This window comes from Gorilla gorilla, chromosome 17 (genome assembly GCF_029281585.2).
Source record: "Gorilla gorilla gorilla isolate KB3781 chromosome 17, NHGRI_mGorGor1-v2.1_pri, whole genome shotgun sequence".
NCBI classification, from domain to species: Eukaryota; Metazoa; Chordata; class Mammalia; order Primates; family Hominidae; genus Gorilla; species Gorilla gorilla.
The window spans coordinates 100,480,172-100,492,511 of NC_073241.2; positions in this window are offsets into that span (position 1 = coordinate 100,480,172).

A 12,340-nucleotide genomic window follows, 5' to 3' on the forward strand; every position below is an offset into this window, starting at 1 on the left:
GATCTTTAAAAAAAAGAAAAGAAATGCCATTTTCACACCTAAGAAAAATTTCAATTTACTCATAATGGCTTTACACACTTAGTCACCAGTTAATATCCAAATTTCCCCCAATTTTCAGTGCCCTTCTCTTCATCAGAATCCAAAGTCCCACGCTGTATTTGTTACATCTTTTAAATCTCTTGCTTACTATAACGACATTCTTTCTGGATTTTTACTTTTCTGTGTGCCTGTTTTTAAGCCAATGATGGTTTGAAAAACCTGGTTATTTATCCTTTAGAATGTCTGTCATTCTAGATTTGCCAAGAATTCTTCTGTGACATCACTTAAATTGTTCCTTTGTCTCTTGTATTTCATGTCAATTCAAAATAAAAAATCTAAAGATGTGATAAGATTAGTGATTAAATGTTTAGAATGCTTCATAAATGGTACTGTGAAATTCCTATTGCTTTTTCACTTATGAAACAAAAATATCTGGTTGTATCGTTTTTAATGATGCTAACATTGATTAGTGTTTAAGGGTGGTCTTGGCTATCAATTCCTCAACAGTATGTCACATAGTCACGTGACAGACTTTGGTGATTATTTTCTAGGTCCATATGTCACTCAGTTGTAATATTTACTTAATAGTTTAAATTGAAAACAACTTAAATTTATTAAAATAATGTTGATTCTGTTGATGAAATAAATTAATTGTCATCCCACAATGGAGTACTATAAAATTGTTAAAAATATAGAAATATATATACAGAAAAATTCAACATTTGTTGACAAATTTTATAAGAAGTCATACAAAATTTTAGTATAATTCCATTTTTGGAAAATACGGCTTTATATATTTAAATCTCCAGTATATTTTTTTAATATTTATTTTTAAGTGACAAACAACAATTATACATATTTATGCTGGACTATGATGTTTTGTTACATGTACGCATTGTGGAATGATAAAAATCAGGCTAATTAACATATCCTTCACCTCAAATACTTACAATTTAACTGTGGTAAGAATATTTACAATCAATCTTGTAACTATTTTGAGCTATACAATATATTATCATTAACTATAGTCACCATGCTGTGCAATAGATCACCAAAATCTATTCCTCTTGTGTAACTTAAAGTTTGCATCCTCTGGCCAACATCTCCCATTTCCCCACCCACCCCTGATAACTGTCACTCCACTGTCTACTTGTATGAGTGACTATTTCAGTTTCTATGTAGGAGATCACGTGGTATTTGTGTCTCTATGCCTAGCTGATTTCACTTAGCATAATGTCCTCTTGGATCACCCATGTTATTGCAAATAACAGAATTTTCTGCCTTTTTAAGGCTCACTAGTATCCCATTTGTATCCATACCACATTTTAAAAATCAGTTCATCTGTTGATGCCACCTGCCACAATATCTTGGCCGTTGTAAAGAATACTGCAATGAACAAAGGAGATAAGATATTTTGTTGACAGACTAAATTCAATTCCTTTGGATACATACCCAGAGGTAAAATTCCTGGATCACATAACAATTCTATTTTTATTTTTTGAGGAATCCACATATTATTTTCCAAAATCGTTATACTGGTTTACCTAAGTGCAAACAGTGTTTTTATTTTGGAGTTTATTCTGCAAAATAATAGCAATTGTTATTAAAGCAAGGATATATTTCTTATTTATTATATGATCAAGTATTACTAACAGTAAAGGGTAATTAAAAGCAAAATACTATTTTATTTGAGTGATTACAGTCTGGTGAGTCTTTTGTAATATGTTGAATTTTATACCATCATAAGAGTATAGTATTCATTCCAGTGCTTTCTAAAATGAGGGTAAATTGCCTGAAATTATTATATAAATTAAATAATACAATGATAAAGTTAATTTATATAGAATTATATTTTCTTAATACCTATCCATTAAAAACTGTTGAGAATTTCTCATATGTTAAATTTCCTTCTCCACAATCACATCTTCCACTGTGATTATGAACCCCCTTCTTTTATTTCTACAAGTTTTTATATGAAGGGTGTACCAGTCAAAGGCACCTTCCTTAATTCAGACTATGGTATCTTCCCTAAATATTCATGTAATCTTTGAGTTTGACTTTCTGATTTAGAAAATTAAGATTTCACTGTTGTGCCTACTGCATTCTCTCTAGTTTTTAAAATTTGTATAAATTTACGGAGTCCAAATGCAGTTCTGTTACATGGAAATATTACATAGCAGTGAAGCCTGGGCTTTCAGTGTAATCATCACCCAAGCGGTGTACATTATACCCATTAAGGAATTTCTCATGCCTCTCCCCACTCCCACCCTCAGACTCTTCCCAGTCTCTAATGACTATTATTTCACACTTTATGTCCATTACTACATTCCCTCCTGACCCTTAGGGAAAGGTCAGGCCTGTCCCTTAGCTTCCAGAGCAAGAGTGTCAAGGCACACCTAGCTATATATATATATATTGACTGTCACAGTTCTACTTAAGTTACATATAGGTTTTCTTTTTTAAATTATACTTTAAGTTCTAGGGTACATGTGCACAAGGTGCAGGTTTGTTACATATGTATACATGTGCCATGTTGGTGTGCTGCACCCATTAACTCGTCATTTACATTAGGTATATCTCCTAATGCTATCCCTCCCCGCTCCCCCGACCCCACCACAGGCCCCGGTGTGTGATGTTCCCCTTCCTGTGTCCAAGTGTTCTTATTGTTCATTTCCCACCTATGAGTGAGAACCTGCGGTGTTTGGTTTTTTGTTTTTAATATTCCATCTCCAGTTCTGATGGAGAACTCAAGAATGAAGACTGGTGAATGTATAAGATGATCTGGGAGCATAAGGGGAAACCTGATCCTACCACAATGCTCTATGAAGAGTTACTCTTTTTTTTTTTTTCTTTTGAGATGGAGTCTCACTCTGTCACCCAGGCTGGACTGCAGTGGCATGCATGATCTTGCTCACTGCAACCTCTGCCTCCAGGGTTCAAGGGTTCAAGCAATTCTCCTGCCTCAGCCTCCTGAGTAGCTGGGATTACAGGCACCTGCCACCACACCTACCTAATTTTTGTATTTTCAATAGATATTGGATTTTGCCATATTGGCCAGGCTGGTCTGGAACTCCTGATCTCAGGTGACCTGCCTCCCTCGCCCTCCCAAAATGCTGGAATTACAGGTGTGAGCCACATTACCCAGACTTATGAAGAGTTACTCTTAAAAAATCAATGCCATTACTAATGCCTGATGTCCCCACTTTGACTTCTGCACTGTTCCTGGTCCTCCAGATAATTTATTTATATTTAATTACTTGCACTTGGAGGAAAAGCTCTTAATATTCAATGCTGGTCAAATGTCAAATGCCATGGTAGCTAGATACCTATTCACCAAATGATGTTGGAAAGGAAATGTCATTTACACAGTGAAATTAAATGAGTGCCAAATGAATAGTGTCATGTATTGTTAGGATACCTGAGTCATGCAAAGTATTTATTTTGCATTTAGCTATTGCCTACAAAAAGTTATTTGAACTTAAGGTTTACAGAATGCATAATAATATTACATGAATTCCTCTAGTAGTTGGTAGAAATAACAAGCATCTGAATAATATGGTAACTGCACTTTATAAGGAACTGCTGACTATTACATGAAACTTAGTTGTGGGTATATAAGTATGATGCCATTTGATGAGGGTATATGTCTTATTTAGATTTCTGAATGACTTAGGAAATTAAAATTGGATGTGATTTATGAGAAATAGATCTTTAAAATATGATTGTGTAGCAAATAATTTAATCATAAAATTAGGTATAAAAGTCCTGTCTAGAAATATTGAATGAAGGAAACCTTTGGCATGTTTAGTGTGAAAACCTGCAATTGTAACCATAGAATAAGGAAAGCTCAAATCATTGTGACCTGTTGACTTTATGTTTTAACTCAGTATTACAGTATAGCTGCTATTTATTTTTATTTTTATTGTTTATTTATTTATTTTTGAGGAGTCTTGTTCTGTCGCCAGGCTGGAGTGCAGTGGCGCAATCTCAGCTCACTGTAGCCTCCGCCTCCCAGGTTCAAGCCATTCCCCTGTCTAAGCCTCCCAAGTAGCTGGGATTACAGGCACACACCACCACGCCCAGCTAATTTGTTGTATTTTAGTAGAAACGGGATTTCACCATGTTGGCCAGGATGGTCTTGATCTCCTGACCTTGTGATCTGCCCACCTCAGCCTCCCAAAGTGCTGGGATCACAGGTGTGAGCTACCGCGCCTGGCCTATAGCTGCTATTTTTAAGAACATAGGACAGAGCAACTGATAGCGTGAAATGAGCAACAGATATATTGCATTTTTGATTAAAATTGAAGCAAATATTGTAACTTCTTGTGAGAAAAAATGGCAATTTGAGGGCTACTGAAGTTTCTTCCTCGTTTAAAAGTATAATAATGTACCCCAGGAACTTGGAGATAAAGGAAGAGTCAAGCTATATCTTCTCACTTTTGGATAGGTTAATTCAATCTGAAGAGAATCTTCTTGGGACTGAAAGCAAAGAAAACTGTTTTTGTTTGTTTGTTTGTTTTTAATAGAGTCAAGTTAGTATCCTGACTGTGACTATAAGGCTATCGAAGGTTTGCCTTATTGATAACCAATGAGTTTTCAAATAACTCAGTATGCCCTTATTTTATGCTACAAAAAAAGATTATAATTTTTTTATATATTTTTATTATATATAATAAAAATATTATTATATATATATTTTTTTATATAATTATAAAAAGATTATAATTTTATTTCCTTTGAAAATTTTCTCACAAGCAAATACACTGGTTAGAGGGCATGCCTGTATAATCCATTTAATAATTCTCTATCTGTAAAGTAATAAAGTGATTGGTGGGCTGAATTTTTCATTATAGTCTTGGTGAGTTTAGTCACTGCATCTATGTCTGTAAGACCACTCCTACCCTGGATGGATTGACCATCAGATATCTGAGTCTGCAGAGCAAACATCCAGCCTCTGGAGGTGGTAATCTGGCTCTAGTAGGGCCCCTTAGGAAGGCCTGTTCCTTCCATCAGAACTTCCCAACTGATGGGTATGGCATGGGTTGCAACTTGCTCTGAGATGTTGATCCTTCAGCAGTTTAGCAACAGGGCAGTTTGATCTTTGTTTGGTGAGTTGCATATTCTGTTTCCTCCAGAGTGGGATGCATATAACATATTATCTTTTCCTACTTAAGGAAAGATGTGAAAAAGTTGTTTAGCAAGACCTTTTCAAAGTCATTTACTTATATACCTTCAAAATATAATAATTAATATGTTATCTATTCTTTTTAATGTAATATTTGTTATTTCAAAAGTGCAAAATGTATTCACAATGGTAGTAACCAACACCAGTGTAACTTCACCCAGTTTAAGAAACGAAAGATAGATACAATTGGTGCCTTTTTTTTTTTTTTGAGACAGAGTTTCACTCTTTGTTGCCCACGCTGGGTGCAAGGGCCGATCTTAGCTCACTGCAAGCTTCACCTCCCAAGTTCAAGCAATTCTCCTGTCTCAGCCTCCCGAATAGCTGGGACTACTGGCGCCCACCACCATGCTCGGCTAATTTTTGTATTTTTAGTAGAGATGGGGTTTCACCATGTTGGCCAGACGGGTCTCGAACTCCTTACCTCAGGTAATCTGCCCACCTCGGCCTCCCAAAGTGCTGGGATTGCAGGCGTGAGCCACTACCCCCGGCTAAAGCCCTTTTGTCTACCCTTTTGGATCTCAATCCCCTCCTAAATATATCCTTATATTGAAATGCTATCCTGTATCTGTTATTTTTCATTCTTGTGTGTATTTTGAAACTGTCATAATCCATAATATTGTCTTGTATATTTTAAAACTTTATGTAATTGTCATTAAATCATTCAGAAGCTAGGTTTTATTTTCCTCAACACTATGCTTTGATATTTATTAATGTTGACAATTATAGCTCTGGTTCCTTTACTTCATTTCATAACATTGAATGAAACACATATAAAATGTATTCATTGTCCAGCATATGGACATTTTACTAATTTTCAATGTTTTGTTATTTTACATTATATTGCAACAAATACTTTTGGACATATTTTTGTGTATTTGTATTTCGTATATCTCTGCATATATACATGGAAAATTTACCTATCTCCAAAATTACTAGATGTAAGGAGATGTCTTTTGAGAGTGAATGTAGAGTGAGTGTAGCAATCAATTTGTTTCAATGTTCCCATTTCTTTATATCCTGCAAGTACTATAATAGTTATAGTGAAACCTTTAAATGTTTGCTAATCAAGTAGGTGGAAAATGTGATCTTATTTTAATTTGTTTTCATTGACTACTAGCGAGGTAGAACACATATTCATATTGCTAATGTACCTTAAGGTTTCCTCTTCTGAAATTGCCTACTAATTTTTTCCCTTTTTAATTTTTTGAGGGAGGTCTTCTTTTATAAATTTGTAGGCATTATAAAAAAATGTCCTGGACGTTAATTCTGTTTTGGTTAAATGTGCTATAAATATCTTCTTGTGACCTGATACTTGTCTTTTCTCTATGTTTATAGTCCTTTTCATTTTGCTACACAGAAGACACATTTTTATACCTTTTTGTTCCTGTATTTTGCTAAAGAAAACCTTCCTTACCCTAATATTTCTCTAAAAGATTGAACATTTTGCTTTTCCCATTTTGGACTGTGAGTCACTGAAATTAGTTTGACTCTCTTCTCTTCCATTGTCCTATTTTTCTATTCTAACCCCTAACTCATCTCCTCAATTACACAGCAGCAGTCAACCTCTTTCTTCATGGCTATCCCAGCTCCTGTAATCCCTTCTCCATATCCCCTTGTTCTTCTCCTTCTGAAACCAATCTTCCCAAGTTTTAGTAAAAATATAACCCTTCATTTTCCCATCTCCCCCATGGCTAGAACATACATGTGTCCTGCAGGTAACACCATCACATACACTCACGGGAGACTTCAACTGAGTCACTTGAGGAAGTGGAATTGGTTTGATGTGCCCACCCCATGGTGTGGATCCCTTGGAGGCAGGGGCTGCAGCTTCCTGACTGGGACTGCTTGATGGCTTGCTTCCGTGGTCAGAGGTGGAAAACTCTGTCATCCTGACAGCCAAAGCTTCTTTCTCAGACCAGTTCTGTGGTTAGGAAGTGGGTCCTGGAAACCTGACCCTGAGGCTTTCTCAAGATACCAGTGATTCTGGTAATTAACATATCCATAAAGAAAGCTCTTTCTACTTATACCAATATAAACTGTGTTTTGAGTAACTAAGAACACTGTACAATAAGCAGCTTACTAGTAAGACTTCATGTCTGTTTGGAAGATGCCACAGACCTTATTCTTTGTAATAGTCTTAACTCTTCCTGGCGCCCTGCTCTCTCATACATATTTTAGAATCTGCTTGCCAAGTTCTAACAAAAACTCTATTTTAATATTTATTTGATTCTTTTGAACTAATGACATGAGAGAAAAATGGACTTTTTAATATTGTGTCTTCATTTTCAAGAAATCAGTGAAACTTTGTTTAGACCTTTGTTACTGTCTTTCAATATATTTTATATTTTTTCTTCATAGATTTTATGAATGGTTTGTTAAATTTAATTTTAGGTGTCTTGATCACATGGGGGAGGTGTAATTATTTAAAATTCCTGCTTTTCTAAGGGATTTTCTTTGTGTACAATTGAATACAAGTGAGTATTCAATTGCAGTCCATACATGTTAGAGATCTACTAGCGTATCATGTGGTTTTTTTTTATAATCCCTTATTTTGATGAATTTTATTTATAGATTTTCTGTTATTATATGAACATTACTTTCCTAGCATTAATCAGATAAGTTTATGATATAATATCATTTTTATAAATTGTTGAATTTGATTGCTAATTATTTCTTTAGAATTTTCTGTATATAAGTTAATCAGCGAAATTGATTTCTAATTTATTAACTTATTCCTGTTAATGCATTGGTCTGAGTTTAGCCTTAGGGTAGTATTTGTCTCATATAAGAGTAGGAAGAATTCCATTTTTCTATTCCTTGGAACAGTTTTTTAAGATTGAGTTTATTCCTGTAAAACCATCTAGGTTTCTCTATTTTTCTCTCTCTCTCACTTCTGCTCTCGCTCTCTGCCTGTATATTTCAACCAGTAATTCAATTTTCATTATAGAACTTCAAGTTACCTGTTTGTAGTTTATTGAGTGTTGGGATATATTTGATATAGTTTGGTATATTTTTCTAGAAAATTAGTCTAATCATCTAACTTTTCAAAAATATTGGACAAAAGAAATTTTACTATTCCCCAAATATTTTTATATCTGCTCTATGTGTACGGATCCTTCACATTTCTTTGTTTCCTATCTTATAATTCATTGAAAAATCTTCTCTGAGGTTTGTGTATTTTATCCTAAATAACCAGAAAAATTCAGCATTTTAATGCTGCCTATTTTATCTTATTTTCTAATTTTTGTTCAAGTCCATTTTTACCAATTTTTTCTCCATTTTCTACTCTTAATTTTTTTCTTCCTAAAAGTCATATTTTGAATACTTAACAATTAATTTTCAGCATTTTTCTAACAAATCCTTTCTATAAGTAAAGGCTCAAAGATTTCCCTAAGAAGTCCTAGTTTAACTACATTTTATGTTTTGATAATCTTTTTATGATCTTTGCATTTGAAATATTATATAATCCCTTTAAGATTTCTTCTTTCATGGAAGAGACACATAGTTATTTAGAAACTTTATGTGTCAAATGTTTGTGTGTCTCAACTAACAAGTATATCTTCAGAATGTTGTTGATGTTTTGGTTAATTAGTCCTATTTCAGTAAACATTTTATTGAAATATAATATAGAGAAAATTGCCCAAATCATAAGGACATGGTTTTATTACTTTTCTTAAAGGAATTTTATTCTCTCATAGCTCCAATATTGTCTCTCCTGCTCCAAGACACAGAAAAGAACTGCTAGTTTTTTATATCCTAGTCCTGGACCTTTCCCTAAGCAAGGCTGAGATTCTTGGAATCTTGTGCTTTGCCCACACTTGACAAACATTCTACGGTGAAGGTGAGAGGAGAACATCAGCTCACCTCTCCATGGTTTTCTGTTCTTTAGAATCTTGGATCTGTTAGTGTTCATCTGCTATTTGAAGCTTTCAGTAGGTTTTCAGTTGTTCTTTGGTGAAGAATTAATCACAGATAAGCTACTCCATCTTCCCTTAATCAGAAAATGTGTTTCTTATTGTATTAAATTTTTTATATTTTTATAAAACTTTCTTTAGGGCCACTGAGATGATTACAGTTTGTAACTCTTTATTTGAATTTAAAATGAGTGCATATTATCTACCTCTTAGGTACAAGATTCTAAAATATTAACTATATGAGTTTTAATATTTTTTTCCAGAAAGGTGAGATTTTTGTCCTATGATTGAAAATCTTCATTATTATCCCTTTTCAAGTTTTTCTTCAGACCATGCTATATTCATTGATAGTTATTATATCTTCTTTGTGAGATTTTTAAAAAATATCTTAGTGACCTTTTATTTCTTAAAAATGATTTTTCCCATAAAGCTTGCATTATCTGATTTTAGTAAAGCTAAATCAACTACTTTTTCTGTATACCATTTTTTGTCATATTTTCACTCTTAGAATACCTTATGACTTAGGTATATCTCTTATTAACAGTATGTAATGAGACTGTGTTTTTGGTATTTTTCTTTATGGGTGAGCAAACACATTGGAAGATAGTCTGAGAGACAGCGAAAAGATTTGTATTTGGCTTTTAGTATAAGCATTTCCGTGGAGGCAGCATTTAGGTTGGACACGAAGAGTAATCATTAGCAAGGCTCAGTGCTGTGGCCACAGACCTGGTTCTGATGGTCTGGCCCTTGCTGCATCTTACCTGGGTGACCTTGGCCAAGTCCCTTTCCTTCTCTGGGCCTCAGTTTCTGTTCTGTAAATGGGAGCAGCAATGTCCACCTCACATTAGTGAAAAACTGTTCAAGATGTAATATGGTCTCTAGTTAATAATGATAGGGACGGGAGGCAGGGAAATTCTAGGCAGAAGAGGGCAGGTCCTTGGCGAGGGCCCCAACCCCAAGCTCAAAAGCCTGATATCATGGCCCAAAGTAAGAATATACACCCCTGTTTTTCCGCTGGAATGTTGCCTTTTCCAAAACCAACCATGGCCCACCCTGCCCCCAGTCCTGTGCCCACAAGATTACCTTCCCACTCCCTCCCCTTTTCAGCTCCCCTTCCCACTGAGAGCCACTTTCACCAGCAATAAAATCCCCCTCATTTGCTATCTTCAATTCATTCATGCAACCTCATTTCTCCTGGACACCATATGAGAACTCGGGTGACATGTGTATGGGTGCAAAAGGCTGTCATACTGACCCTCCACTGAGCTGTTAGCACTCCATGGACAGCAAAGCTAAAGGGGCACTGTAACATTTCCTTTGGGCCTTCAGAAGTCATGGGCTCCCTCCCCTAGATGCTGCCATAGGGCTGGTATAGAGTTCGCTCTTGCTGGTGCCCAAAAGTGCTTACCCCAGCTCCTGCACCCACTCACCTGTGCTCCTTCTCCTGCGATGGTTGGAGCAGCGAATGAGTGGCATTCGCCCCTTCCTGCCTGCAAACAGTTCAGGGAAATATCCTGCTTCAATAATATTTATGTTGATTTCCAGATTTTGATCATTACAATATGGTTAAATAAAAATTCTTCAAACAATTTTTACAACTTTTCTGTAAGCCAAGAAATAGTTCAAAGTCTAAAAATTAAAGAGTATAAGAACTTTGTCCAAATGCAAATGTCCCAGAGAAAGGGAAGAGTGCCCAGTTCTTGATGTACTTTGTTATTCCTATTTTACAAATAAGATTTAAAGCTAAAAATGTATTCCTGACTTTCTAATTTCTTGAGTTTTTTAAAAAATAAATGAGTGTTGAATTTTGTCAAGGATTTTCTCAGGAGTATTAAGATAATTGATAATAATATGTATTTACTTAGATTTATTAACATGGTATGTGGTATTAATAGCTTGATTTCTGAGCAGTGAACCAACCTCCAATTCCTAGAATAAGTCTCAGTTCATCATGGCATATTACTTTCCTAATGGAAATCATTTTCCTAGTGGATTCTGCTTGCTAGTATTTTTTATTTTTGAATTTTTGCATCAATATTCATCAGCACATTGGTCTATAATTTCCTTTGTACAGTTGATATTTGCTTGTACTATCTTTGTTTTTATCAGTGTTATATTTCATGAAAGAAATTAGAAAGTTTCCCATCCTTTTCAATATAGAGAAATAGTTTACAGAGTATTACAAATATGTGTTCTTTCAAAGTTTAATAGAATTCCCTTATAAAGTCAACTGGGTTTGGTGATTATTGTGGGAATAGCTCCTTGATAAATTTTTCTGTTTCTTCTGTGAAATTGATTGATTCATGTTTCAAACTTTGTTGATTTTTTTTCCCTCATGTTCCTTTAACCTTTACTGTTTATGCTTATTTTAATCTTGAGGTTATCTGCGAGAATTCTTTGACAGCTAAGTTGTGGCTGTATCCCAAACGTAGTATTGCTTTTGGGTCTGCCATGAACTAAAGGGTTATTACCCAGGTTATCACTTTAGTGTAATTTTTTTGTGGATTTTATATTAATTTTAGTGTGTTTTATTATAATACATGTAAAGACTAGTTTTAAAAGTTATGCCTTATTCAGTTCCAATAACTTGCCTGGTTGTAACAAAAGGTCCCATCTCCCTTTCTTGTGGTCATTAAAACCCAAGATCTATGATAACTGAGTCTAGCTAGTACCCCCACCGCCACCTGATATTCACCCACCTGGGGAGCACCAGCATCCGTTCAGACTTATTCCCATTACTTTGGTTTTTGTTCTCGTTCTTTTGTTTTTCTTTAATTTTCATATGAGTTCCTTATTATACTTGATCAATCTATTTTACTGTAGAAGGATGTCTGCCATATTATTAGAAAGTCTCATTCTTTATTCTTCCAAAGCAAGGTACATCAATTATCACCTTGCAATAAAAATTTTAGGTTTCATAAGCTGTATTTGACTGCAACTATGGAAATAACATAATTTTGCTTTTTTAATGTTACCCTGAACCAGAATCAGTATAAACTTGTTTTATAAAATGTATTTTATGGAGAGCATTTATTTCAAAAGTGAGTGACTATATCATGTTTAGAAACATATTTTTAATATATAATGAACTTAAGTGCATATATTCAAATTATTAAAGTGCTTTTTATTATTATTAATCATTCTTGTTAAATAGAATATAATAATGTTGACGCAGATATTTGTTTTTATAAAAATTGTAACA